Genomic DNA, 24,674 nt, shown 5'->3' on the forward strand with positions numbered 1-24,674 from the left:
ATTTATTGGTTGCTGCTGGCATATAAGGTTATTGTACTAATTAAAAAAGGTGCTTTCTTGTGGTGACAAAGTGCATAGTGCCTCATTTGGAAGCAGACAAATTAGAAAAAGAAAAACTCCACTTCTGAACCATGGCACGTGGCTTGTGAGTACAACCAAGCTGGGCTGCATTCCTGATTTATTCTCCTGCCTGGGCATCACTTTGGCAAAGTACAAATTTCAAAATGATACACGGTAACCTTACAAATAGACCTACCTCATTATCTTAAAATACTATATCTATTGTCCATGTTTCTTCCAAAATTTAGCCACCTGGGATTTATTTCCATGAATGAATGATAGGAGCTAAGTGTCTGACTTTCATTTTTTGGTCTAAATTGATAGCTAATTGTCTAAACAATTATTTGATGATTCGCTCTTACCCACTGACTTGAAACGCCACCTCTATCATATATTACACTTCTAATTATGATTTTATATCCATACACACTCTTGATTATCTGAAATAAAAACTGATCTATATTTATATTTTCACATGGATACCATGTTGTTTTAGCCATTCTGTTTGCTATCTGATAGAACTCTTATTGTTTTTCTTTTCAAAAATATCTTAGTTATTGTGTAAAATTTTATCTAAAAAATCCTGTTGATTTTTTGCTCTGAAAGTTTGTTAAGGAGAGCTGATATATATACCAAATTTATATAACCTACGATCATGCTTCCAGAATAGCTCTTCAGTTCAAGCCTCCTCTTTAGAAAATTTCAGAGTTTTTTTTTTTCTGATGAAAGCTCAGATATTATTTTGGATAAGTAGAAACTGATGATCCAAAAAGCTGATTATAAATTTTCTTTAGTAGCTATGTCAGAAACAGTGTCTGAAATAGGAAGTGGCAGTGGGGATGAGAGACTACAGATGCTTATGAAGGACTGAGATTAGGTAAGAGAGGGTGGTTTATTTCATTAGAGATGGGCTTGGAGAGAAGACAGAGAAAGCAGCATGCTCCTGAATGTTACCAAGGTTTTTTCCTGTCCTTTTGGGTTGAAAGCTTTAGTTGTTTTGTTTTCAGTCTCTTTTATTTTTTAATAAATTCATTTGATTATAGGTTTTTCTATCTATGTATCTATCTATACACATTTGTGTGTGTGTGTGTGTGTGTGTGTGTGTGTGTATATATATGTATATGTATGTATGTATATATATATACAGGGATATATATATTTGGCCACATAATACAAGGTTTGAAATATGTTTTATTATCTAATTACTAAATGTTTACATTTCATTTTTAATATCCTAACAAATTGATAGATACTGGGGTGCTTGCTAAAGGCAAGATTGGTGATAGTTTTCATTTTCTACTTTTCTGTTTCCCATGTCATTTCATTAAAATGTGCAAAAATTCAGCTTGCTTATAGGAGGTTACTAATACTGCTACTTTTAACAGTAAAAACCTTTTTATTGGAGAATAACTCATTTCATAAATTCCCATGTTAAGTGTACAATTAAATGATTTTTAGTAAGTTTATATAGTTGCACAACCATTGATATAGTCCAGTTTTAGATCATTTACATCACCCCAAAATAAGCACTTAGGCCCATTTGTATTAATTCCCTCTCCCAGCCCCAAACCACTGATGTATTTTTTTCTGCATAAGCTTACCTTTTCTGGACATTTTATACAAATGTAATATATCTGAGTTCTTTCCCTTAGCATTAAGTTTTATCCTGTTGGGAGAGATAACTATTAATGTACACAAGATGACAAAAAAAATAGGTTCCAAATTTATATAAAGCATGATATCAATTCTGTAAGAGACTTTCATTTGTAGCAAGGTCAACTATTCATTCATACCACTCCCAAATGCATGAAAAATAGTAACTGATCCCAACTTCTTTATGCACCAACCCTCTTCTTCAGGGGAAGATAGAAACTTTTTAATTAAAAGTATCTCAAGCTCTTTCATTTTGGATTATCTCTATTTCCTGGGGCAGTACAGACTCTCTCCTGGAGGGCAGGGGAGCCCCTCCAATGGAAGGTTGCGGTAGCTGGGCAGCCTGCAGGTTCTGATGCCCTCAGGGTCCTCATTATCCTCTGAGATTTCGCTTTACCCCTTCACCTCCTGAGGCTACAAGGCAGCACTATCCAATAGAAATGTTATTTGAATCACATATATAATTTAAAATTTTCTAGTAGCTACATTTAAAGATGTAAAACATAAAAGGTGGAATTCACTTTGATAATAAATTTTATTTAACCCAATATATCCAGAAACACCATCATTTCAGTATGCTATCAATATAAAATGATTCAGACATTTTACATTCTTTTTTCATAGGAAGTCTTTGAAATCTGCTGTATGTTTTACACTTTCAGCACATTTTAGTTTGGAGTAGTCCCACTGCAAGTGCAGAGTAACCCGATGTCGTTAACGGTGCCATGCTGGAGTAGAGGTGTTCAGGAGAGCTTAGCAGCCTCCTGGCAATGGAGGGTTGGGTTGGAGGTCTGCCTGCAGATTCTGACTCTCTTACAGAGTTGATGTCATGTTTTATATAGACTTTAAACACTGCTCTTTTCCTTACCTTGCATCTTTCAAGGTCTTCACTACCCTTGCCAGGATGTCCTTGGTATCTCTTATATGGGGCATGGCTTTGGTCTTTACGCAATTCACTGGTAACATACTGGACCCACTTAGTTGTAGGGTTTGGGCCAACACCTGCTACTGCTGCTGCTGACCCTGCCGTGGTTTTTGGTCCTGAGGTGCTCCCCTCCGGGTCTTGCTAGCTTGGGTTTTCCCAGCACGTGCTTCCAGTAAGACCATGTGCAAACTGTGAAAAACAAATGTTTTCTCATATCATCTCTAAACACTTCCCTCTGTTCCTGTGTCATACTGGACAGGATGCCATATGGATTGCAGGGCTTTCCTGGGAGGCATTTGATACCAGAAAAGTGGGGAACCAGCCCCATGTTCTTGGATGCTTTCATAAGCTATCTCAGTATTTCTACTTAGCCCCTAGACATCACAGTTTTATCCACTAAGGGGCAGAAAGTGATAGAGCTGGTGTATGGGAGTTTCACTACTTCTTTTTTCCATACCAGTTGAAGGCCAAAGGGAAATATAATTTCCAGGAGAAATAATATAGATGGAGTTAATATTTTCAAAATATTCTTTCTGTGAAAGAATGATATCTATGCAAAGAAAAAGTCTGGAAAGAAGCATAACCCTGTGATAACAGTTTTTGTCTCTAGGTAATAAAATGAAAGATTGTTTTGATTTTCTTCTTTATATTTCTGTATTTTCCAAAATTTCCACAATGGGTGTACGTTTGTGATAATAAGAGAAACCCATAGTAGTTTTAAAAATAATAAAAACATACTTTTCCATTTTCATTGTTGTTTGGTTGTGGGCTTCAAACTGATGGGCAAGGTAGAAAGTAATGTGCAATGTATAGAAGTGAATATACTAATCCAAATACAAGAGTATTAAATAGAAGATACCATTTTCAGATATCAGAAATCATCTTCAAAATAGACATGAGGACATATACTTCTGTTTTATTTTTTTACCATGATGTTTATCCTTTGTATCATCTACTTTGTCTAATTCTACATTTCAGGTCCTTTTCCAGACATCCAACCTCCTTGTTATTTGACTTCCTCACGGCTCTCTTTCCAAAGTCTCTTTCCCCACCCACGGCTGGAAGCTAATCTCTCTTCCTTTGCATACAGTGGTTCTGTTTCCTGCAGGGCTCTGAATGCACTAGCTTCCCACAGCCTTCCCACTGGGGCCTGTTGGGGCCAATGTCGCAGCCCTAGTCACTGCAGTGTGTAGCTCTGTGAGCTGTGATGGCTCTGTGATGTTTATGTTTCTTTTGTTTGGGGGTAATTTGAAATATATGTACAGGACGGGGCAAAAGTAGGTTTACAGTTGTGAGTCCGCAAAACCAAGGTTATTCTTGTGTTACTGTTTACTGTATTATTTTCCACACAAACAACTATAAACCTGTTTTTTCTTTACTAAGTGTTCTTTATGTTATACACACAGAGGGAGAGTAGAAAGCAAGCACACATAATGGTCATATCTCATTTTCCTTATCTTTTCTTAGCATCACTGCTTCCCAATTGCCATCCATAGTTGCAGAGGAAACAAGTAGAAATTAGATCATCCTTCTGATGAGGCCCCTCTCTTATCATTATGACATTTTACAAATGCTTGTTAAAATATTCAGTCTGTAACTTTTCTGAAGTTCAACTCTCTTGCAGCTAACATGGACACTCCTTTCTCTGTTCAGTGATTGTTGTTACAAAGATGGATATAGTTGTGGCATTTCAGTTATATTAATTGCTGTTCCTTGTAATTAAATAGTCTGTCTCTTCCATTTACCTCCTTTGTAGTAATTTTGATATATTAAAAAAATGTATGTACTCTAGATGATAATTTTAAAGATTTCTAAAAGCAAATTTGTTTGGTCTTGAAGTTCCTCTGGATATCATTTCATAACCATAAAACTGAATAAAGTTGGGCATAACCAACAAAAGGAAGGGATGGGCTCTTAAGAACATTATTGGTCAACCTTAGTGTAACAGTTGAGCAGTATTTCCATTCAACAGAATCACCTGGGAGCGTTTAAAGTTCTAAAGTTCTGATGCCCAGGCCAGTCCCAGCCAAGTCAATCAGAATCTCTGGCAACAGTTTTTGAAAATCATCAGGGAATTCTGAAGTTCAGTGAAGTTTGAGAATGAATGTACTTAATTTCTTTGCATATTTTCTGAAGTATGGGCCCCAAATCACCTATAAAATTCTTGACACGATCCCACTTTTTGTAGAAGTGCCCCTTATTTCTCTTTTCTTAGTGCTACATCCTCACTGAAATAGTTCAGGTAAGTCATGTAGGTGCAAGTTTACGTTCATGGAAGAAACCCTCCACAAGGACAAATCTCGGGCATTTCTCTCCGAGCAGGTGTGTGTGTGCATGCATTTAATGAAGAAAGTGTTGCTTTCTATAGTAACAAACACAAGTTTTTAGTCATTGTTTCCTAAAGAAGAGAATTTTTCGGTGTTGTAAGATATCAACACTTGAAGTTTAAGATGGCGATGACCATTTGGGAAGGAAGAAACTAGAACCAGCTGCCTCCCTAATACTAAATTGACTGTTAAACTAGTGAGTATTTTGGGGAGGTTGCCAACAGCACTGGAATTGACAGTTACTGCATTTTCTAAGTAGTAAAACCAGATGTTTCCTTCTCTTTTCTTAACAATATGCGAAACACAGCATGTTGTATTAGAAGACATTAAGTGTGTTTAAAATGGGTTCGTAGTCTAATCTTTGAGGGTTTTAAAGAGTATGCTTAGTAAAGTGACATTAACAGAGACTTTACAAACATTTGTTATGTTTTTGCCTCTCAGCATGAGATTCCCCAAATTAGTGGGAATGCTCTTGTTCATTAAATCTCTGACAACCAATCTCCATTCCAAGTGGAGGCGCCAACCGATGTCAACCGGGGATTACTGGAAGGCATTAAGCAGATAGAATTCTTAGTGAGCCTGCCTGTTTTGCCTTTTAAATGAAGTTAGAAGTATTGGCAAATTAACACTAATTTAAAAGATTAATTTAAAAGACCTCACTGATAGCCAACATGCCATGTTCCAAGCCATAGAGGTAATTTTGTCAAATAATAATAACACTTAGAACTTGCTCATCAGTAAAACATAACTAACTATGGTGTGTGTGTGTGTCTGTATGTGTGTTTTCATGTGTTGAGGCAGGAATACACAGAATATTTGGACATAACTGTAGTGTCCTTTAATGGACTGTAGCTGAGCAAACATAATTGACAGAGGAAAGCTAAGAAATTTACGAACAAAGCAATGTACAGTTATTTGAATGTGAAAATGAATGAGCAAACCTGTGTCAGTGGGCAGGCGGAGCAGCGGCTGGGCAGACATGCCCAACGGAAGGTCATGCTAGGGGCCTTGGGTGACAGTTTCTTTCCTGAGATACCCAAGGCCAGCTTCAGATCAGCGGTCTCTTCCAAAACACAGGAAGTTAGAGAGGGTCTGTTGCTTAGTAGTTTGGTCTGCTCTTACTTTATTGTTTACAGTTTTGATATTTGATTTTAGAAATCTTTCTCATTAAAAAACTCCTGAATTTCTACTATTATATGGCAAGTTGGTCTGTCTGTTGATTATATGACTGTTGGTTATATGGCTGTTGTTATCTGTCTATAATATGACTGTTGGTTACAGTTACTTATTTAGGATGTAAAATGGAATGTCATCGCGTATATGTTTGGTAGAGGGCAGACAATATTCAGAAAGTCTTTAAAATACATGTTTAGGCAAAATAAGCATTATTGAATCCTTTTAGTGCCCACCATTATTTTTCTTTTATATATATGTGTTCATAAAGTGACCACAGGTACTGTGATTATAAAGGGAATAGCTAGATGCTCTGGTCTTTTCAAGAACCAATTATCTCATAGTTTCTTCCCAGAAACACGGACTTTTATCTCGGCCCATAATTAGTGTGATAGATATTTGAAAATTTCTTTTTGGGCACTGGGGTGTTTGAAACTGTATTATCTTTCTCCAAGTCATCATTTACACTGATACGTAGGGGCAAATGATCTGCTGTTATTCTTCAGCTGTAGAGGAATGCTGTGCTCTCCAAGACCACGCACAGCATTTGTGAGTGAAACAGAGGCAACCGCTGTATACATATTGATGTCTTTACCACTAACCCCTTAACTAGGGAGTTTTACTAAGCAGTTTCTGGTAATGAAACATTGACCTTTTATACATAAACTCCAGGAAGATTTTATGAAGCTGCAGGGCTAGGTAGGCAGAAACTTGGCAGCCATGGTTAAATGAAGAAAGTATAAAGTCATGGATTAGGAGAAATATAATGACAACTTTCATGAAGTGCCACCACTGTACTGGATACAATATAGTTTCAAGTACTTGATGTTTATCCTTTGTTTAGAATTACTGCAAAACACACACACAGAGCTATCAGGTAATCAGGTAATATTAAATAAGAATTATTAGTTAGTGAAGGAAGTGTGCTTACAATCTTATTTTATACATTTTATAGTCTTACTTTATATATTCTAACATGAGTTTTATGGAATTATTTTGTTTTAAAGCTGGAAGGAATCTTGGAAAGTATGCAGTCCAGCCATACTGTATTAACCAGGGGTCTGATTTGCAAACAACAGAAATTACTTTTAGTTGAATTTTTCAGTAAAAAGACTTTATCAAGAAATATTGCTCTGCCTGGTGTAGCTCAGTGGATTGAGCATGGGCCTGCAAACCAAAGGATTGCGGTTCGATTCCCAGTCAGGGCACATGCCTGGGTTGCAGGCCAGTTCCCATCAGGGGACCCACAAGAGGCAACCGTACATTGGTATTTCTCTCCTTCTCTTTTTCCTTCCCCTCTAAAAATAAATACATAAAATCTTTTAAAAAAGTTTTTTAAGGAAATATCTGGACAGCTTACAGAGTCATCTTGCACAACCAAGCTTTGAAAATGGTTGGAATGTCAGAGGCTGTGAAGATAGGAGATAGTCATGACTGTACCCCGACTCCCTCCTCAGAATCTCCCCAGTGAATCCAACCACTAACCATTGGATGCCATGGCTTGCATCCATCCCTGCTGTCCTGGGACTCTGGACCTCATTGTTGGCAACACTGTCTTTCTTCATACTCCTGCCATGCTGCCACTGCCCATGGGCAGCATCTTCGTGGGCCCTGCTGCTTTGCATCACTGGCCTCCAAGTGAAGGATCTGAGGGGCTGCACTCAGGTCAAAGGCTCATGTATTAACTGCAAAGGAGGCTGGGCAAGCAAATGTCTGACATCAACTGGCAGTGTGATTTCTTCAAAAGTGGAAAGGACCTCAGAGCTATGGAAAAAAAGAGAAAAGGGAAGAGAGTATCTCCTACAGTCCACAAATTTACTGGACAAAATTAACAAATACCCTTCTTTATATGCTATAACTACCAAAAATTATCAACTTTACTTAACACTGTACAATTTTGCCTTTTATAACTCAAAACATCTCTCCCTATTTCTAAAGGGAATCAACTCAAAATCTCATTTGTTAAGCATCTAGCTCTTCTTTGCTCTATTATCCTCTAGTCCTGTCATCCATCTCAATATTTTATGACCTATGAGCTATATTTTAAAGTTTACCACCAAGGAAGTCAGCAGAAAATTAGTTTAAATGTGTGTGTGTGTGTGTGTGTGTGTGTGTATGTGTGTGTGTGGTATATGGTCACCTTCCTCTGGTGGACACCTTCCATCACGTTAAGATCACACAATAAAATTTATAATTGCCTTTCTTTGCTATGCATTACCTCTACCTTTTGCTTTTGGCCAGCAGTTTGGCTGGTGAGGTCCTTCACTTAATGGGTTCACTTCTTTCTACCTTAGTTTCTGAGAGACTAGCTTACATGTTGTGACTTGTATCACTGAGCATGCAATTCCAGAAGGTATCCTGGGGGCTCCTTGGATTCCATCTACTTCTACCTGCCTCTGTTAAATAACCACAGTCCTGTTTACTTGTGATGGGTCAGTTTTTCAGCCAGCACTGTAACCTTCTTTTCTACTTATTTGCTTAGTGGTTTGATAAACTTTAAAGGCAAGTACTTGCATCAGCTCCTATTTTAATGTGGCCATTGTTGTTCTCCTGATGAAAGTATTAGAAGTTAAAACCAGCAGGGACTAGAGTCTCAAGGATGGGAAACAAATTTTACAAATACGTCTTTAGGTTTAATTATGAGAAGCAGCATTCTCATTTGTATTTATTGGTCCACCTATGTACATATTCTGCCAGTGTTGAGAAACTGTGGCATGCACTGGTCACTAATTCAGAGCAAAACCACTATCTGTAAAATAGCATCCAACTTCACAAAATATCAATTCTCAGCTCATGATGCATCTGAGTCATCAATAGGCAATACCTCTGTTTTACAAGGACAGCAGCACACAGGTGATGTAGTGAGTCCTGGGTGTCAGCACATTGCCCTTCTCCTCCTTCCTAAGGAAGAAGCAATGTCCTGTAGGACACGATGAGTGCACAGATGATGCCGACATAGGGAAGGAAAATACAAATTCTTTTTCTGTTCTTCCCATGATAGAATGGGTGTGATATAATGTAACTAGCAAACACTGGCTAGTTTTCCCAGTGTATTTATACCTTGTCAGGAGCTTGGAGTGACAGTTGAGCAATGCATAGCTTCTGTTTCTACTGCTGGGAGCATTTTGTCTTAAGCCCCTTGAGCAAGTACCAGGCTGCTGGGGAAGAAGACATACACACATAACAGGTAATCTCTTCTACCTCAGTCTTTAAAATCACCTCCATGCATTGCTTCTCAGCCATTTGGCTAAAATCAATTGTAGTATCTGTTCTTATCAGTTTAAAATCACCTCCATGTAATATTCCTACACTCTATACCAATTCAGACAGGTCCATTCATACAACTTCAATGACACTTCCTCTCACAAATCCTCCAACCATATTTTTTCAATGTCCCTGACTAATTGGCCAAACCAATTAACTACTACCCACAAAATATCATTAACTCATTATTTACTCATTTTCTCAAAAATATTTATTGGGAGCCCTGGCTGGTGTAGCTCAGTGGATTGAGCGCGGGCCTGTGAACCAGAGGATCGCGGTTCGATTCCCAGTCAGGGCACATGCCTGGGTTGCAGGCGGGTTCCCTGCAGGCCAACTCCCAGCGGGGGACGCACAGGAGGCCACCATACATTGATGTTTCTCTCCCTCTCCCCTTCCCCTCTAGAGATAAATAAATAAATAAATAACATCTTTAAAAATATATTTATTGGGTAGCTAAGATGTGATGGTTGCTAATCCTTTACTTCTGGTAAAGTGAACATTGAGATACTCTTCTTGAAATTATACCACCATGCAAAATTTCCCTTCTTTACCACCTTCCAGGCACACCTCAGAGCAGCATTGTGCACCATACATGTCAGGCCAGTGTATGCACAGACCCAGCTGTAAAACTGGCTCATCTTTTTCCTCCTCAGTCAGCCAGTCATTGAGAATGCCTCAGGGGCCATAGGTGTGGGTTCAGGGAGGGATGTCAGTGTGGAAGGATCGAGAGCCACCTGTTCGTGGGAATCACCTATGCCTTCAGGTTGTGCTCAAGCCCAGTCCACTTTCACTTTATTAGTCTGTGCTGTTAGTCACGCCCAGCTCATTTTGAGTAGCCATCACTGTCACCTCGTGTCTTAAAGGCAAATTCCAGTTGATACCAACCGTCATCTAGTTGTGAGGAATAAGATAAAACATGAAAGCAATTACTATATCACATTGTATCTGCTTGACAAATAATAGCTACCAAAATAATTACCAGGGTCTAATAGCAAGTCAAGAGCTACTTATGGAAAGAAAAATCATAATTTGTGAAGAAGGCATGATCATGCTCCTGAACTCTGAGGGTCTCTACAATACAAAAACCTGGAACATTTTGTTGCAGGTTCTGTAGATCCTACTAGTCATCGAGAATATGCAGGCACCAGTGAATCCAGTGCATCATCGGGCCAAGTGGCATTGCTGCCCGCACTGTGGCCTGAACCAGCTGGACAGCTTTCCCTTGCTCTGGCCCCTCTTCAAAACTGTTCGTTTTTCAGGTCACCCATTAAACTGACCAGAGAGGCATTGCCAAATGCTGATTTTGCTGCCCTCACATCCAAGAGTATCACCTACACTGTGATTTTTTAAGTGGAAGAGTACCCCGTGGCTTTCCCTTTGAACATAGAAAGTCTATATTAAATCTCTACTCTACTGCATCCTGTCTCTATGATTTCAGGCAGTTACTTACCTCTTTGAATACTCCCACGTGGCTGTTATCAAAATTAAGGGGAATAACATCTGTAAAGTACCTGGGAAAGTACCAACTCAGTGATATTAGTTTCCCTCTATACTCTCCTATCTACAACGTTTAGCCAGCTGCGTCCCGGCACTTCAGATTCGCCATGTCCCAGATGGAGCTATTCATCACCCACTCCAATCTGTTCCTTCAATAGTGTTTCCTTGTCAGTAAATGACACCACCACTCACCTCACTGCCCACTCAGAAGCCCAGATGACTCCTTCCTTTTTCACTCTCCATTCTCACAGGCAACGGCTTAAGAAATCCCTTGAATTCGCCTTTTAAACAGTGGTTGCCTTTGCTATCCTGACCATTCCTCTATTCTCTCTCCTACAACTTCTCACTACTTCAGCGCAGTCTGCAATGCAAACACATCCAGTCAAGTCACTCTGATACTGAAAACCCTTCAGTGGTTTATCTGTGCACTTCTGATAAAGTTCACAGGCCTTAATCTGGTTCATGAGATGAGTCATGGTCACTCTGCTTTGTCTTTTATCTCCCAGCTGACTCCTGCCCATTCCATTCCTCTCCAGACTACTACACTCTTTCAGTTCCTGAAGGGCCCCAAGATTTCTCTTGCCTGAACTGGCTCTTCAGACAGACAGATGTTCTGTCTAACCAGAACCCTCCTGTGGCTAATTCCTACTCTTTCAAGTCTCTGTTCAACTGTCACTTCCTCAAAGAGGCCTTCTCTGGCCCCTAGACAAGGTTAGGTCTTCGTGATGTGTTTACATGGTACTTGTTGTGATGAACTGTTGCTTCATTATAAACCACCCATAGTTTAGTAGCAGGAAACAACAATATTATTATTATTGTGCTTATGGATTCATTGGGTTAGGAATGTGGACAGGGCACAGACGGGATGGCTTGTCTCTGCTGCCTGGTGTCTGGAGTATCAGCCAGAAAAACTCAAATGGCTGAGAGTGAATGGTTGAAATAATTCAGTGACTTCTTTCATTTAGACTGGGATACATAGAAAGCTAGGTTGGCTGGAGCTCTGCATGGTCTCTGCTTGAAGCTTGACTTGACTTCTTCAAAGCGTGAGGAGGACTCAGAGTAGTTGGGCTTCCTGCAGGGTACCTCAAGGCTCCGTCAAACAAGGCAGGCACCCAATGTCCTTTTATGTCCTAGCCTTGAAAGTCACACAGTATTACTTCTGTTTTATCTATAGGTCAAAGTAGTATAAACTCATCCAGATTCCAGTGAAGGGAATTGAGATGTAAACTTCCAATAGTAGGAGTATCAAAGGATTTGTAATTGTGTTTAAAGACCTGTATTTGCACAATCTCAACTACTATTTTTTAAAATTGAAATTACTTGGTAAATTGTTATATTACCGGTAAGTTGCTAATTCTGTGGGAGTGGAATCTGTATCTGTCTTCACCACAATGCCCTCGTATTTGGTACATTGTAGGTAACTCAATTTCAAAAAATATCTATTATGCGGACAAATGAATATAACTAGAGTAAACCGCTACAGGCAAATGGTAGGGCCTTGGTTAGTTTTAGGTGGTTGAGCCACACTTGTCTTTGTTGTGGTTAAAACTAGAAGCATAAGGAATTACCTCACTCTTTTGGTTATTTATGTTTGCCTTTTTATTCATGATAGAAGAAATGCCATTCTATAATTGTCAAGCCTAATTATTAAAGGCCACAAGTCTTAAAAGTTATCTGGTTCAATGATTTTTATTTTTGAATCTCTTCTGCTGCCTCTCTACTCCAAGGTCATTCATCCCGCGTGTGTATGTACTTCCTCATGCTGAACTTGCTGTCTCCCAGGGCAGTCCGTTTCATCTTCGGAGAGCTATTGGATTTTTTCCTTCCCACTTTTTTTTTTCTTATTTTTTGGTAGTAAGCCCAGATCTGTCCCACTAGCTTCCATACATTAATCCTCCTTCTATTGTTGAGACCATGTGGAAAAAGTCTGAACCTTTTTTCCCTTGATACTCATTTAAATGTTGAGGATTATCATGTATTTCTCTTCCCCCAAATATACCTCCATCCCTGTAAGTCCTTTCTTTTCTAAGCTTTTTTTCTGGAGGAGCATGTTTTCAACTCATTTGTCTTTTACAGTGGAGAAGGGTTTAAAGGAATGTCCTCATTGGACACATGTCGTGGTTCAGGGTCACTATGGGAAGAATATTGTCAAAGAATATAAATTTTTGTAAATAAAAGTTGTTACTTATGAAGTTATTTGTACCAGTAGCTAAGATACCTTTGTTTAAATAAGACACATTTGTATCTAGAAGCAAAATAATTTGATTGCACAGAGGTATTAACATGAGATTCATCTGTCAAGGTAAAGGCCCCAGAGTGCAGTCAGTGGGCGAGGTGGCTTCACCTGCAGAAAGGAGAGAATGACATACTTCTCTAGCTCCACGTGGATCCTGGGTTGATAGTAATCACTACCCACCTAATGGCTTCTCCCAACTACACTGATTACAAACATAGAATGAGCCTTGCTGTTTAGAGCAGCTCACGGACTCTAGTCTTGGATGTTTGGAAAGAGGCTGCTACCACCTGCTCAGAGGCTGAGGGGCACAGAGTTTCTTAGGCCAGGGTCACAGTATTCAAAGGAGTCTCCTTCCTTCATCAAAGCCCAGTGAGGCAGCTAAAAGGCAGACAAACAAAGGCACGATGGTGAGATTTCCCCTTTTGTTTTCTTGGTTGAGCCATATCAGTGCCTTTGCCTATTTTTTTTCTTACCTGCAAGCTAAAAATGTTTTTCACATATTTAAATGGTTGAAAAATAAGAAGAAATCATGTTATATGAAGCTGTATGAAATTAAAATGTCTATGTCCATAAGCAAAGTTTTACTGGAACATGATGATGTCCATTCAGTTGTCTCTGGCTGCATGTGCCTCAATGACACATACAGTGTGACACACACAGGGACTACAGGGCCCACAGACCTGAAGTATTTATTATATGGCCTTTTACAAACAAGTTCTCTGACCCTAGGTCTAGTGGGATGGTAGGAGGGAGCAGCATTAATGATGTTGCTTAAAAACAAAATGTTCTAATATGCTTGGGCTCTGTTTTTAGCCACCCTCTGGATAAGTGAACTGGGCTGAAGGAAAGCCAGGAAAACTTGACATNACACACAGAGACTACAGGGCCCACAGACCTGAAGTATTTATTATATGGCCTTTTACAAACAAGTTCTCTGACCCTAGGTCTAGTGGGATGGTAGGAGGGAGCAGCATTAATGATGTTGCTTAAAAACAAAATGTTCTAATATGCTTGGGCTCTGTTTTTAGCTACCCTCTGGATAAGTGGACTGGGCTGAAGGAAAGCCAGGAAAACTTGACATTCCCTTTAACCTAATACACCATTCTCTCCTGATTGCATTTCTTTTTGTCTGTTCCCTTTCACAATATAGCACTTAGGGCTCCAGGTGTAGTCAGACCCCTCTGCTAAAGCAGAGCAAAATTGAAAGCTTCTCCAAGATACACATGCTAATTAACTTTGCCATAAGTGGCGAAGCCTGGGTGCATGTGTATATGGATCACTTTTTACCCATGTTGAACTAATGATCATCTTTCTCTCTTTTTCTGCACCATTTTATTTAATTCAAAGCTTTGCTAAAACTTTAAGTCTGACGAAGTGTTACTACAGTGATACAAAGACTTTCTACCAGATAGACTAATTTTCAGTATTTTGCCGTATTTGCTTTATTGTTTGTACTCTTTCTCTGTCTCTGTCTCTCTACATATACAAACACACCCACACACACACACACACAAACACACAGTGCTGTGACATAATACTTAAAAGAAAGTTGCAGACTTCACAAAACCTCACCACTAAATACCTTGGCATTAAGTAGCTAAGAATGAGGTCAATAATCTACTTAACCACAATATCACTGTGATATCTAAGAAGACGAACCATAATTCCATAGTATTACCCAGCATTCAGTCCATATTCAAATTATCCTGTTGTTAGAATGTTTCTATAGCTTCCCCAACTAAGATACTATTACCACATAAAGAAAAAAAATATTTTGAGTAACCTTTGAAAATAAAACTGTGTATATCCTCATTTGGATATATTCTAAGGGAAAAAGCACTGGAAAGAAATCCTAAACTTTACTCAGTAGGCTTTTTATTGCTGGTGACATTGATTTTATGAACTTACAATGTTTTACATTCGTGGTAAGCTAAAGTATATAAATGTACATTTTAATGTTAACAGAACTAGGACTCTATATAAAAAACATGGCAATATTAAATAAATTTTTACAATTACACTATTAAGTATAAAGTGAAAATATCAGTAAAAATGTGAGTATTTTTCTTTTTTCAAATAAATTTTTTTCCTCTGGAAAGGGTCACTGAAAGGGCTTAGTAACAGTGACACTTCAGGACCAATGAGCATTCCTAAATATTGATTTCTAAATGCCATTTTCACCTAAAAATAAAATTGATTCCAGCTCTGGAGTAGGAAAATTATAAGGAGAATTTAAACTATTATGTTGTGTCAGCTCATAAATGTTGAAGAAATGATAGCTTTAGAAAACCACATTTTTCAAACTCTACTGTAACAATTTAGGCAAAGATCATCAATTGATGGTAAAACCTTCAGATGAAAGGTTTTTAAGAAATAGATTATTTATACAGAGGCAAAGTTTTGCTCTCTGAGTTACTTACCAAATGAAAGAAGAAGAAAAAAACATGTACCTTTACAATTCATAGATCTGGCTATCGCCGTGTGAATTGACCAAGTATGTTCATTTAGCATCATTAATAGTGGGCCAGCCTGACATTGTGCCTCATGAGATGATACAATATGAAAAACAACACCTTTGTGCCAAAAATATTTTATCTCAATCTAACCAATTTTCTTAGTCTGGGAATTGACAAACATTAAAGACAGACAGACAGACAGACGGATTGTAATTATTTTGGGCTTTGTGGGCCGTATGGTCCCTGTAACAGTTGCTGTGCTCTGCCCTCACATCAGGAAAGCACCCACAGACAATATGCACACAAATGGTTGTTCCCATTCCAATAAATCCTTACTTACAAATGTAAGTGATGGATGGAGTTTGGCCTCCTGGTTGTAGCTGGTTAACCCTCATTTGAGACACAATAAACTGTGTACAGAAAATACATATGAAAGAGGAACCAAAAAAAAATGGATACCCAGAGAATATAATCAGACATCCAAAATGAGGAACATTCTACAATACAGTTTTTTNTATGCACACAAATGGTTGTTCCTATTCCAATAAATCCTTACTTACAAATGTAAGTGATGGATGGAGTTTGGCCTCCTGGTTGTAGCTGGTTAACCCTCATTTGAGACACAATAAACTGTGTACAGAAAATACATATGAAAGAGGAACCAAAAAAAAAATGGATACCCAGAGAATATAATCAGACATCCAAAATGAGGAACATTCTACAATACAGTTTTTTCAAATGCTTCAAAAAAGTCAGCGACATGGAAAGAAATGATGACACTCTTCAGACTGACCGTAAATAAACTGGTGAGACGGGAAAACCAGTTTCAGTGTGTGAACCTAGATAACAATCACCTTTTTCACGCATGGCGTCACTAAGCCCTGCCACCCCTCCCATATCTTGTGCAGGTGATATTTTATCTTTTGAATTTTTAATAATTTAAAAATTATAGTTGGCATACAATATTATATTAGTTTCAGTTGTACAACATAGCAATTAGACATTTATATAACTTAAGTGATTACCCAATAAGTCCAGTACTCATCTAACACTGTACATATTTATTACAATATTATCAGCTATGTTCTGTATGCTGTTCCTTACATCCCCATGACTGTTTTTATAACTGGAAATGTGTGCATCTTAATCCCTTCACCTTTTTTACACAGCCCCCTCAAATCCCCTGCCGTCTGGCAACCACCAGTGTGTTCTCTGTATCTATGAGTTTGTTTATTTTGCTTTTTAGATTCCACATATAAGTAAAATCCTGCAGTGTTTTTCTTTCTCTGGCCGAGTTATTTCACTCAGCATAATACCCTTTAGGTTCATCTATGTTGTCACAGATGACAAGAATTCACTTTTTTTTGTAGCTGAGTAACATTCCATTGTATATGCCTAACACCTCTTCTTTATCCACTTGTCTTTCTAGGCTATGATACTACTGCAATGAGCATATGGATGCGTATGTTTTTTTGAATTAGTGTTTTACATTTCTTTGGATAAACACCCAGAAGTGGAATTCCTGGGTTATATGGCAGATCTGTTTTTGGTTTCCCAAGGCATCTCTATTTGATGCAGCATCTTTCAGTTATTTCCTTCCCTCTGTGGGAATCGTTCCCTCTGTGGGGACGATTTGCAGTCACTACCAGGATAACTAGTCTGACAGTGTCTTAACCCACCTAAGCTGCTCTTCAACACTTTGTGAAATACAAGCAATGCTATCTTTCTCTAAACTTTTTATTAAAAACATTAAGAAAGCAGTTTATGGAGATAGGAAGAAAAAATGGCTATGCTTTAATCACCAGTCTTTAATTATTATCAGTCACAAGCAAGTTGTTTGTATTATTTGACAGTTTTGTGCCCTACAGAAAAAAATTTGCTTCCTCCTAATAATAATGTATGCCAATACTATATATTTACTAAAAATTTCAGCAAAGTGACCTTCTTTATTCACCTATGATTTTCCTAAAATATAAGACTTGGAGATAAAATCTCTACTTATTTCCAAAAATGTCATCAAGAAGTACCTAAGATCTGTTATAGGAAAATACTTTAAAATAACTTTTAAGCTGAAAACTAGTTTTTAAATTAATGTCAACATATCTCTTTATTGAAATTATTTACAAGAAAGTCATTTTCCAAGCTTAAAGTATCACATTCCTTAAAGGAAACTAACAAAGCCAGGTGAGATCTCTTATAGACCAAGGCATTTAAAAAAAAATGTACACCTCGTTTCCATGATGCTATTCTATTCTCCCCATAAAGCCCACATACCACTGGAGGGTCAACTTCTGTATGCTCAGCCAATCCTTGCTAGTCTTCTTGCCCTGCCTCTGTTTTTCCACTCTTGTTGTGGTCTCCTCCCTTAAGAACTCATATTTGTGAGGAAAAATCTGTTTCAGAGTCAGGGTTTGTTTGATTTCCCTCATCATGATGAAAGTTTCTCCTGCTTTTGTTCCTTAGGGAAGAAGATATTCTTGAACTTTACAGTAGCTTTTCTGTTCTGTTTAACAAAGGGCTAATGTGTGTGCTCCCAGTAACATACAAAATTGAATAAGATAAATTTAAACTCAGTTCACTGTTTCTGCTTTTCCTAACTCATGAACCCTGTTTACAGGATGGTAGTTCTGAATGATCCTTTCCCTGAGAAAGAGATCTGAAGGCTGAGCCAAAAGTTGCCTGAAGATAACCAAAAAGTCCAATGAAATGCTAGGCACCACTAGGAAAGAAAGCAAAGGTGTGAACTGGCATGTGCACAAAATAATCAGAAATTTGCATTTAAGGAAATGACATGATTCCTGATATGACTCAGAAAATGATGACTCTTAATGGCCATGAAAATGTCTATAACGGCCACTTGTAGAGGGACAAAGGGGATCGATCAACTGAGCCTCTCATGGAAACCCAGTGTCGAGATTATTTTAAATCCATTAATTTTTATTTATAAATTAATTATATTGAATGACTAGTACTTGGCATAGAGTTATAAAGAGAAAAGACACAGTCTCTGTTTTGAAGGACCTGACAGACTAATGTGAAATTCAGATATTCTTGGTGAGGGCAAGCACTGAGTGCTGGGGGAATACAGTGGAGCGGCACCTGAAACAGGCAGTGATGGTGGAGGGGAAGCAGGAAGTCTCTGCAGTAGAAGGAAAGCACCTTACGGAAATGGAAGGTGTCTTCCTGCCGAAAGTCTATGACAATTTTAAGGAACTGAGAATATTTCAGTGTAGTCGAAGCATAAAATTTGGAATAAGTGGGGAAAGTTTGTGGTAAGAGATTGAATAGATAAGTAGAAGCCAAATTATGGAAGTCCTTGGAAGATTCAAATTTTGTAGTGTCTGAGTAGGGTAATTTCTTACTGTTTTAATTTATTATAATTAATTTTATTAAATAATTAATGAATGAATTTAGTGGTTTATACCCTTTGTATTTCCAAAAGAATTTCAATACATGCAAAGAGATTTAACAAAATCCAGGACACTAAAATAACCTTGTGTAGAAATTATATCTACCATGAGAGTAGTAATAAAAACTGGGGAAAGAATTACCCTAGAAGCTGGCACATATTAATACATAAAAGGGTTCAAAATGGGATTAGACACACAAATGGAACTAGTGGGCTATTAAGGGAAATTCTTTATTTGAGGCCCTCACAGGTCCTCCCACAAAAAGACCTCATTGATGTGATCAGAAACTGAGTTTCAAATGGAATGGGTTTTTTTGGCCTTGTTCTGTATTATGTGTCTTAGGTATTTATACCCTTATCCTTTAATTATGCATACCCATCTATTTGGGGTAGCCTTGGTAAATATGATCTTCAATTAAGCGTAGGTCTTTGGAGAATATTTAGAAAGCTAATGGCCATATCTGCTTGTGGGGAAAATCCAGGCATCCCTTTTCCATTGACTACATTTTTGTTTGACTTTTTGGTAATAAGATTCTCTACCTTCAAATTAACTTTTATGGGACCATTGATTAAAATGGCTGATTAAAAACGACTTTGGGGGGAAAACCCTTAAGATAATTTTCTCTTATTGAATTCTTTTAAAGTTCTTTCTATAAAGTGCTGTAAGTTGAGTCCTTCTTGACTTATCCTGAGTGGAAACAAAGAACAATGACACCTCTGTATTAAATTCCCAATCATTCTCCAAGATCACTTTCAGTTTCCCATTAGCCTTATCGTTGCCGTATAAGGAGTCTCACTTTCTTTAGATTTTCCTGAGTCAGTTTCCTGATCCTTTAATAGCATTTGCTGACCTCTTCCTGAATTCCTTCTTAAGAATTCAAGTATTGATTCTAAGACATTTAATGATCTTCCTTTCTAGTATTTTAGTAGATATTGAGCTGAGCTTAAATTGTAGCTATTTTAAGTTAAAGGTAGTCAGTCATGAGTAAATACCGTATAAAGCTACTATATAGTGCATACAGATAAGCATGCACAAACACAAATAAACAGGTGCAAACATGTGTGAAAAGTCCCCTAAGAGATAATGTAGGTAAAAGGGTAGGGATTTTGAGCAGAGGAAAATTAGATATAAAATTTATGTAAAGGAACTTCTGACTTCATCTTAGGGAGGAGAACCAGTAAGTAAAGCAACAACTCAGTTTGAAATTATTCAGGTCTGTTGTTTGATATAGGTTATGCTTTGACCTGGGAGATGTTAGGGAATGTCAGCATTTTAAGTAAAGCTGGGAAATTTCACACAGCTGTGTTGTACTGTTGTGTTTTACTATCTTAATACTAAGTGGGTTCACAGCAGTTATACACCTGTAAGCATTTAACAGCTGGCTGGCGGTGAGAGGAGGGGACAGGGTAAGCCCTGAGTTGTGGCATTTGCTGATTTCTGTGGTGTAAATATGCTATGGATTATTTCAAACTACTAACTTGATGTCACTAAACACAGAATCAGGAAGAAGTGTGCAGTTGCACATTGCTATATATTATGTCTATCATACAGCTATAATAGATGTAAATAACTTCAAGAGGATAGATCATAGTAAAATAATTGGGCAGTGATGAGTTTTGAGTATTTGTTACCTTTGTTTTTAAATACAATCTATTTCCTTTAAGTTTATATAATGGAATGTTTCTCAAAGGCTGTGTTTAACAACCAGCTTGCAAAGGTCCTAAAAATCTAGCAATTAGCTCTCTGTAGTTGGCATAAGGCAGCACTTGGGTAGGGTTCACAGGCACCCCAGCAGATGAAGAAATTATATGACTAAGTCCCATGAAGAGATAATTGCACTTCCCTACAGATTGTTGCGGAGTTGCCTGTATGCAGACCTGCTGTGCCCTGTCCGCTGTGCCGCCTCCCCTGTGAACTCTCCCAAAATCCAGAAGTGGGGTCCTAAACCAAGTGCACCCACCAGGCACTGCACTTGTTCCTACTTGGATGGTCACTTCAAAGAAAAGTGGAAGGTTTTCTGGAAACTTCGAGGCCTTGGGTAGAAGACGGGAGGGGGTGTTTCCACCCAGTCTTTTTGTTGGTACTGGTAGCTTTGGAAGCAAAGGCAAACATATAAATTTCTCAGGATGTGCCATACATGTATGATCTTTTAAAAATGGGTTCCTGGATGGTCTATGACCAAAAAGAGAAGCTCTGAACTAGGGACAAAGGATAGTTCTCGAAGATGGAGAAAACATTTTTGACAAGAATCTTAGAATTCTAAAAAAAGGGGGGCAGAGTATTATTCTAAATTTTAAGATAAAAGGCAAAAATTTATACAAAACAGGAGAAAATCTTTGTGGATCAGTGAGTGTTAAAAGATGACAAATTCCCAAGTATGTGACTGGAGGACTGATAATTATAGTACAGAAATTAGGACCGTAAAATTTATTTTTTTAAATATTTTATTTATTTATTTTTAGAGAGCAAGGAAGGGGAGGAGAAAGAAAGGGAGAGAAACATCAATCTGTGGTTGCCTCTCACATGGCCCCCACTGGGGACCTGGTCCGCAACCCAGGCATGTGCCCTGACTGGGAATCGAACCAGTGACCCTTTGGTTCACAGCCCATGCTCAATCCACTGAGCTACACCAGCCAGGGCAGGACCATAAACTTTAAAGTCAGGATGTTGGATACACCTTCATGTGAAATTGGCAAATGTAGGCAACACATCTGAAGACAACAAAATAATGCAATGAATATATGGAGGAAAGTGGACAATAACAGGGGCAGTGACTATGTCTAAGGGCATTTAGAAAGTAGAAAAAGCACAAGATATGTACCTCAAATACAGAGAATAATCCAATAAGGCCTGTGAACTGGAAATATTGAAGAGCAGAGAGCAGATCATTCTTTATACCTAGGCCCACTTCTGGGCATTGATGGCCAGAGACTGGGGAGGGAGTGTCTCACATGTTCCCATGAACAGCAGTGGAGTAAACTGATCCCAGGTGAGACAAGTAGAGGTTGTCTCATGTGCAGATCTATCCAAGTGAGTTTAGGAGTAACTAGCAGGTGATGGAACAAACACAGATATCAGGAGTCTGGGGCAGGAATAGAAAAAGAAATCTATGACTGTGAAGGGGATGGGTTGCTGGAAGGAGAATAACCTCAGTGCAGTCAGAAGAGGCCAAACATGTGGGACCTTTCAGAGTAAAACATCAAGCAGGCAGTGCACCCAGGCATTTGAAAGTTTTATGAGCATAGTGCAGAAATAAGAAGCCATAAAGCAGTATTCAAGAGACTGATCACTGGGACGATTTTCTACCTCCTATTATTCCCATGCAACAGGCACCAATGCCAGGAAAAGAGTGGTTTCTGAACTTTAGAGCAAAAATATCGCCTGGTGGGTGGTGAGCATGTGCAAATACAAATCCCAGAATCCTACCACTAGCGATCTTAGGGAAGGGACAGGAATCTGCATTTTTAAAATATGCATCATTGAAGATTCTAATGCAGTTTGTTTATCAGCCACTTTCTGGGAAATGCAACAGAATAATTAACCCAGGCACCCTGCTGGTGAGACGTGTCTGGAAACATACTGTTCAGCAGTCCTGGGGTTGATCATTCCCACCTGGTGAGCAAATACTGACTCTTGCGTGAGGCAAAGGCATGGCCCAGCTGTCATAACTTGTAGTTGCTGGGAAACCTCTACTTCTTTTACTTGTTTTTTAAAAATCTTCTTCAATTTTTAATATTGATATTTTACCTTGGGGTTAATAATATATATCATTTCAAATCTTGCCTCCAGGCAGGTGGGTTATAAATCCTAATTAAATAAAAAGTTGACCTGCTGATGCCCTCAGATCATCAAGAAAAGTGGAGAAAGTTAGTGATGCTGATTAATTATTAGTCGAATAATAGTAAGTTACTTTTTATACTGATTCTGCCTTGTTAACGTATATGGGAGTACCTTGAAAACTAAAGTTTTATACAAATAGGTGATTTTGAAAATACTATTAATTTATAAATGCCAAATAGGTTTATGTATTTATCTATAAAATTTTTGTCAAGTCTTTGTGTACTGAAATGTTCTTGTATTTATGTCATTGGGGGAAAGTCCAAACGTTTCCACTAAATTCACCTAAAGACAAGAATACATCACTTTGTCACAATATTGTGGCTCTCTGTTCTTTGTAGCTCTGCCAAATCCCACAAACAGAGGAAGGATTATCAGTGCAATCTAAGCGTGTGTGGGCTTGAAAAGCTCTGAATGTTTCTAAAAGAGCAAGTTTTTTTGATGCTGAAAAAAAAAAAGTACTGGTTGCTTCTGGTGCCAGTTAATCCTTATGATTGGTCTCCACAAACCATACCTTCCTAGGATTTCCATGTATTGGACATGACTGAGCTGATGCTGGGCCAGGCTCAGATAGTGTCATTGTGGCCCACGTGTGGCAACTGGTCTATTTGCAAAAAGGCTTGTTTCCGTCTGCAGTTATGCCAAGTTCCGTGTATAAGCATTTCCTCCATGGAAGTGAAGCGATCTAAGCGAGACTTTCTGTTTTAACTGAAGGATACATGTATTGAATAAGACAGAATTGTTGCCTGTGCCTGGCTAAGGTGATAAAATTATTTTCAGAACCAAGGATCCAGGCAGAAGATATATTGATATGACAATCTTCAGGGAAACCAGAGAGACATGATCTCAGAAAGATGTATATTCAAAAGGGGGCCCCAGGAAATATCTGTCTCTCGAAATAACAGGGGATCTGGCAGAGGAGTTGTGACATCTGGGAGAGGACAATGATGACTTAAATTTAGAGTCACTTGGAGAAAAAAATTGTGAGTTGCTCTTCATATATGTGACAAGGTTGGCTGTATCTCTAAGATATTAGAATAGTGTAGACAGTAAGCTCTTAGAGCCCTTAGAATAAAATAGCCTTCTCTATGCTACCCAGGCCATTGGGTTGCCCACTAGCTCAGGGTTAGAGTAAACAGTCTACCTTCGAGGAACAAGATTAATGTCCCTTTGTCAGCTTCACGTGGACTGAGTGGAATTCTCTGTGGGTTTGCTGTTTGGGGCGTCATGATTAGGCTGCATGGGAGAGCCAGGTCTGTTTGCTTTCTGAGCTCCATGAGGGTAGCATTCTTGTGGTGGGACAGAACCCTTCTTCTGCCTAAGGAGCCTCTCAGGCTGTTGCTTTAATCTTTGTGAAAAATGTGAATAAAGAGACACAACTCACCTTTTGGTGTTCGTTGTTAACCATGTCTAGATAGACCAGCACTTGGCCATTTTAACTTTTAGTAAAATAAAATTTCATAAAAATAAAATATCTATTTTGTTTATATAATGAACTGACTTAGAAAACTCTGCCCTATTTCTCTTTCAGCCTAGCCATTCTTGCTCCCCAAGTTTGGAATTTAATTATAATTTTCATATGCTATTAAATTGTACAAATTGTGCATTTTTATAAGTATGCTTTACTGTATTTCTCTGGCTCATAATCCTCTTCTATGAATTTCTCCATTTCCTTTGCAAGCCATCCAAAGAGAGGTCCCAAGGAATATGGGTGTGGACATCTTCAGCTTAATTTAGAAAAGGAAAATACAGGGTTTTGGGAGATTTATTTCTTCCCATACCTAAATAGTACTGTTGAGAAACTATATGTATCTTTTTGAAAGGGGACTGAGAGTG

General features: G+C 38.3%; 1 protein-coding gene and 1 pseudogene across 4 annotated transcripts in view; both read left to right on the forward strand.

The window, feature by feature from the left end:
* Positions 1 to 24,674, forward strand: part of CCDC148 (coiled-coil domain containing 148) — a 258,987-nt gene that overhangs the window by 212,208 nt on the left and 22,105 nt on the right. The gene's annotated exons all lie outside the window — the stretch shown is intronic.
* On the forward strand, positions 9,366 to 9,461 carry LOC118986089 (uncharacterized; annotated as a pseudogene).

Source organism: Sturnira hondurensis, unplaced genomic scaffold (genome assembly GCF_014824575.4).
Source record: "Sturnira hondurensis isolate 20B ecotype Veracruz unplaced genomic scaffold, ASM1482457v3 Scaffold0004136, whole genome shotgun sequence".
In the NCBI taxonomy this organism is placed as follows: Eukaryota; Metazoa; Chordata; class Mammalia; order Chiroptera; family Phyllostomidae; genus Sturnira; species Sturnira hondurensis.